This window comes from Hemiscyllium ocellatum, chromosome 28, assembly GCF_020745735.1.
Source record: "Hemiscyllium ocellatum isolate sHemOce1 chromosome 28, sHemOce1.pat.X.cur, whole genome shotgun sequence".
Classification (NCBI taxonomy): domain Eukaryota; kingdom Metazoa; phylum Chordata; class Chondrichthyes; order Orectolobiformes; family Hemiscylliidae; genus Hemiscyllium; species Hemiscyllium ocellatum.
The window spans coordinates 52856120-52862450 of record NC_083428.1 but is presented as its reverse complement, the minus strand read 5'-3'; the positions used below and the strand labels follow the sequence as shown (position 1 = coordinate 52862450).

The 6331-nt window shown below is 45.1% G+C and overlaps 1 long non-coding RNA gene across 1 annotated transcript; it reads left to right on the top strand.

The window, feature by feature from the left end:
• Positions 1-711: 711 nt before the first annotated feature.
• Positions 712-5074, top strand: LOC132829154 (uncharacterized). The gene is made up of 3 exons (XR_009646216.1): positions 712-818; positions 3818-3929; positions 4461-5074. It is a non-coding gene; the product is annotated as an uncharacterized LOC132829154 (long non-coding RNA).
• The last annotated feature ends 1257 nt before the right edge of the window (positions 5075-6331 follow it).

Here is a 6331-nt window from a genome sequence, read left to right as displayed (position 1 = left end):
TGCAGGATGGTTCTCATCAGAGGATGGGAGTGGGGAAAATAAATAAGAGGTTCCAGATTGTGGGAAAAAAAACAGTTCGTTCTGCCCCAGAAGGGAACCCTGAGAGGTTTGGGGAGGATTCACTAACACCCATTCCCCTGAGAGGTTTGGGGAGGATTCACTAACACCCAGGAGGCTCCGAGTCAGACTCATTGATTTGACTTGATTAGATTAGATTTCCTACAGTGTGGAAACAGGCCTTTCGGCCCAACCAGCCCACACTGACCATCGGAAGAGTAACCCACCCAGACCCATTTCCCTCTGACTAATGCACCTAACACTGGGCAATTTAGCTTGGCCAATTCACCTGGCCTGTGCATCTTTGGATTGTGGGAGGAAACCGGAGCACCCGGAGGCAACCCACGCAGGCACGGGGAGAATTGAACCTGGGACCCTAGTGCTGTCATGCCACCCTTTTTTTTGGTTCTTTGTCTGCAGGCAGGAGCTAGGAAGCTGAATTCAAAGAGAGGAGAGTGAGTTAGAGCTGGGTGTGAAGGAAAGGAGTGAGGAGATTGGTTTGGATTTCAGTTCACAGAAGAGAGAAATTGTGAGACTGAGATTTAATGTTTTGGGGGAACAAAGAAACTACAATTTAATACTATAATTGTCTCATGAATTTCCATCCTGTGTTAACGGTGGTGACTTGTTTTTTCAGTTGTCGGGTACTGAACGGGCAGATTTGTGGATGAGAAATTCAAATTGAGCTTCATGTTCAGACCCGATGGTTACTTGATCCGTGCCGATCTGAATATCATTGGCCTTTTCATGTGGAAGGAAAGGTGTGTATTCTGTCCGTGGGCAAATATTTCAAATGTCAGTGTGTCTGGAAAAAATACTGAGACACAGCCAAGTCCATGTTAGCGTGGTGACTGTGGAGAGAGATTTAATTTGCTTTTAAAAGTCTGAAAAAACATGGCACATTTCCAAGGGACAATTAAGTCACAGATTTGTATGAGGATAAGTTTTAAATTAACCATGCAATCAGAAAGACACAAGGATACCTGCAGCATGGAAAATGCAATGAAAATGGAATTGTTGTAAAGGAGTTGATTCTTGATCATGGTTTTTTATCCATTAGTGTTGTCACGTCGGTTCCAGTGCCATGGGGAAATACTGGAAATGTGATGAATGTAACGTAGGTTTCAGTTATTAAACTGGAAAAAGTGCAGACGAAACTTACAAGAAGTTTTGCCAGGGCTCAGGGGTCTGAATTATAGGGAGAGGTTGGACAGGCGAGGATTTTTGTTTTTTGTTTAGAGCAGAGGAAACAGAGGGGGGATCTTTTCTAGAAGTGTATAAGATCATGAGAGGCTTGGGTAAGGTGAATGCACTCAGTCTCTTTCCCAGGAAATCAAGGAGTGGAGGAATCAGTTGAAGGTTAGAGGAGAAAGAATAAAAGGGAAGCTGAGGGGGCAACAGGTTTACACAGAGGGTGGTATGTATAAGGACTGAGCTGCCAGTGGAAGTGGTTGAGGTGGGTACATTAACAACAGGTAAAAGACATTTGGACAAATACATGGATAGCAAAGGGTCAGAAGCAGATGGGCCAAGTGCAGGGAAATGGGGTTAGTGTGGATGGACATTCTGGTCAGTTTGGGCCAAAGGGCCTGTCTCTGCTGTAGGGCTCTGACTCCAAGTCTATTTACTATTTCTCCTGCTATCTCTGGGAGCACCCTGGGATGTATTCCATCTGTGCAAAGAGACTTATCTACCTTTAGCTCCATTAGCTTGCCCAGCTCTAACGCTTTTGTGATAATGGTTATTTCTTTTTCCTCACCTTCCCCAGTTTCTTTATCAATTCTTGACATGTTCTTCGTATCATCCACTGTAAAGACTGACTGCTGTGTACTCCTATTCCTGAACCCTGCTGGGTAGGAATAACTACATTAGCAGAACTCTGAGAGGTCTTCTTTGAGTCTTTATTGATGAGCCATGGCAGTTACCTGGATAGTGTACATGCAGAACACCTCCAGGCAGCATCAGGTAACTCCTCGCTTGTCCGATGTATGGCTCCCATTCTTATACCTTTGTGGTTTGTGGTTTTGAATGGATGCTGCCTCTCAGTATTCTCTCCATGGCGATGGCAGTTAAAAAGTCGAGTTCAGCTCAGCACTTTGTGGTTAAACCACATACCCCTCCCCCACGCCCCTGTGGCTCAGTGAGGTATCTGACAGGCACTTCAGTTTCAGCTGGGCTGTCTGTCAGGATTCTGATGTGGAAGAACTGGTGTTAGAGCGGGGTGGGCAAAGTTTAAAAAAAAACACACATCACCAGGTTATAGTCCAACAGGATTATTTGGAAGTACAAGCTTTAGGCATGTGCTGTGATTTTGAACTTGATCAGGATTATCTCTATTGTCACAGTTTCGTGTTTCAAAAATGACAGAGGCCATATGTTCCCCACACAATAGGTTCCCCTCTAGCAGTGCAAACTGCTATTCTGGCCCTGGGGACAGCTACTCATCACTTGACTCCCCCAATCCCATTTAACGTTCTACTGATCTTTAAAGTTTTTCTAATCTCCTACTTTCTCCTTGCTCTTTGCCAATTTGTGTGTTTTCTATTTCAATTTGATAAGACTCCCTTATTTCCTGAGCCACCCAGGGCAGATTACTCCTTTTCCTACAGTCCTTCCTTTTCCCTGATATATACTTTTGCTGAGCAGTTTGAAATATCCTTTGATATTTCTCCACTGTCTGTCAACTGGGGTGTACAAAGTTAAAAATCACACAACACCAGGTTATAGTCCTTCAGGTTTAATTGGAAGTACACTAGATTTCGGAGCGTTTCTCCTTCATCATGATCCAATTACACCTGTTGGACTATAACCTGTTGTGTGATTTTTAACTCATCTCAGTTTAAAATTGCAAAATCATTATCTCCTACATGCTTCCTCACTATCTAAGTTTGGAACACTAATCCACCTGACTATCCTGCTTTTCCAAAAATCTCCTTTGGTGAAGGTGGTGAGTTTTGGATTCAGCTTTCCAGTTATTACCGTAAGAAGATGAGCACTGGGCACAGGAGAGGCAATGCAGCCCTTCGAACCAGCCCCACCATTTAATACGGTGATGATTGAGCTCACCTCGGTCTCAGCTGGATTTTCCCACCTGCTCTCTCTCACCCTTCATCTCATTGCAAATTCAACATCTGTATCTCTTCAGTAAATTTCCTCTTTGTCCTGGCATCCACTGTATTTTGAAGAGGAATTCCACAGATTCACAGCACATTGAGATAGGTACATTCTTCCACAGAGAATAGAATAGAATCCCTACAGTGCAGAAACAGGGTATTCGTCCATGGAGTCCACACCAACCCTATAATGAGCATCCCATTCAGACTCACCCATTCCCTGTATTTCCCATGGTTAATGGTTTAACCTGCGCATGCATGGATACTGTGGGCAATCTAGCATCGCCGATCCACTTTACCTGCACATATTTGGACTGTGAGATGAAACTGGAGCACCCAGAGGAAACCCCACAGACACGGGGAGAACATGTAAATTCCACAGGGTCGCCTAAGGCTGGAATCAAATCCAGGTCCCTGACGCTGTGAGTAAGCAATGCTAACCATTGAGCCACCTCTACTTAAAATCTGCTCCTCCTATGAACCTCCCCACCCCCCAGTTGACTGAATCTATATTCCTTACATCAGAAAATCAGGTTGTGGAAGCAGATGTCTCAGTAAAACCCAGTGACAGCCCACAGGTCCTGTCTGTCAGAATGGGGATCGTATACACAACACCCTCCAGCCCACACTTTTCATTCACTTTCTAGAGACAGGGCTCCAGTGGCTTCATGGGGACTACAACTCCCACAATCCCTGAGGCAGGGACCACGCGTGTGTACATGTACAGAATGTGGGCACGTTTTGGAACATATGCTTTGGGTAAGTATACTTTGCGGAAAGTTTTTCACACTGGCTGGAGGAGGAATGCATCTGCTTATTGTATTGATCTGCTGGGGGGTCAAAGTGTCACCACACCCATGTAGGACCACTCTCCATCCCCAATTCATTGTAATGCTGGGAATCGACCAATGGGCATCAAAGAAGAATCTGACCCATTCTCCCGGCCTGAAGGACCCTCTTCTGTCCAGGATCTGCCACCTCCCTTTCTGTTTCCTTTTGTTTCATTCTGCTGTTACATTATTGACTTGCAGCAACTGAAGGGAAAGGAAGTGAACCCAGAAAGGGTGCAGAGTCTAACCAGGGACAGGAAGTGGTGGAATGGATCTGTTTATCAGTAACTCCATGAGAATGGGGAGGGTGTACACTAGGGGGTAGCAGAGTCAGAATGGTGGGAGAGAGTAAGTGGGCTGGAGGGTTACAGCTTTGGGGGAAGAAAGGGGAAAAAGATATTCCAGAGAAACTAGAATTGTCTGCTCTGAATTTCTAACCTGTACATATTCCTTTATACAGGGTGCTAGATGGTGAGGATTTGCAGACTGAAATCTCAAACTCATGTGCAGATTGTGATTAAGTTAACCAGCATTTGAAGAACCAAAGATGGAGAATGACTCCGCCAAAATCCTGCAACACTCTCCCTCGCAGCATTGTCGGTCTCTCTGCACCAAATGGACTGTGAATGGCACAAGACAGCAGCTCACTACCATCTTCTCAAGGGTAACTAGAGATGGGGAATAAATGCTGGCTGAGCCAGTGATGCCCATATCCTGGAAATGGTTTCTATCTCTAGTTGCTGAACCCCAGCTGATGTTACTGCAGGATGGTGAGGGATGCTGAGTGCATCCTCCAGGAGGCAGCACCATCACATTACCCCTGCCTACACCCACACAGTAACACCGCAACGTCACTGGAACAAAAGGCAGTGAAACCAAAGGAGGACTTAGATATAGTTCTTTGAGGTAAAGGGGATTGGAACACAGCAGGAACAGGAGACTGAGCTGGATGGTCAGCTGTTTCCCATTGAGTGGTGAAGCAGGATTGAAAGGCTGAATGGTCTCCTCCTGCTGCTATCTCCCAGGTATGTATATAGTCATGGAGCCCAGGTAGGAAGGAGTGGGCAGGGATTCTCCAGAGATTGCACTTCCACAACAGTGGAGGGATGGTTTGATCGATTTTATTTAACATTTATCTTTAACACTAGATTTGTAAATTTTGGCTTAAAAATGTTGTACAAGTTTTTTTGCACAGCAAATAAAATTAAAGAAAATAAATTAAACACTCTGCAAGTTTTAAAACTGTATTTAATCTCCTATTAAAAAAAATCCTGTCTATTCCCGGGCACCATCACTTTCCAGCTACTCAAACTCCAGGGAAATATTCCCTCCCTGTCTGAACCTTTGGTTTGATTTAACTGTCTTTCAGTTCTCGGTCTGTGAGCTGCGAAGCGTTTTTTTTCCCCATTTCTCTGACACAGAAATGTTATCACAGCAACCTTCCCACCATCAAAATCATCATTACACCATTTTGCTTTTGGTTAACATATAATCACCAGGAGTGCAAAAGTGAGGACTGCAGATGCTGGAAACCAGAGCCTAGATTAGAGTGGTGCTGGAAAAGGGCTTTTGCCAAAACATTGATTTTCCGGCTCCTCCGATCCTACCTGACCTGCTGTGCTTTTCCAGCACCACTCTAATCTAGACATATAATCACCAGCAGTAAACCATTTGTGTAACCAATTTAATATTTCCAAACAGAGCCCATTACGGGCCAAGCAAACCATTACAAGTGACAGAGTGAGAAGGGACTAAATCAAAGTAGAGTTGTGGGGAGGGGGCAGCGGTGGAGATAAAGCACTGTATCCCCTGCGGTGCCCACCTCTATCTAAAGGCATCGAGAGCATTGATATACACCACATGCTCCTTCTCCGAGGACACTCTGTTGTGTAGTCTTTATCCTCACTCATAGAATAAAATCCCTACAGTGTGGGAGGAGAGCATTTGTCCAACAAACCGCACCCATCATCTGAAGAACATCACGTCCAGAGCACTCTATCACTATAACACTGCATTTCCCATGGCTGATCCACCTATTCTGCACAATCCTGGATACTGGACAATTTAGCACTACTGATCCACCTATCCGGCACATCTTTGGACTGTAGAGTAAACCAGAGCACCTGGAGGGGACCCACACTATCCTGGGGAGAATGTGGGAACTCCACACAGGCTGTGGGCCAAGGCTGGACTACAACCTTGTGCCTAATGCTGTGAAGCAGCCGTGCTACAATCACAATTTAAATCAAGACAGACGACCCCTGTTTATTGTCCCATTGCTGTTTGTACAGATGTCCTGCCCAGAGAGACACCCTGAGGTTCAGAAAATGG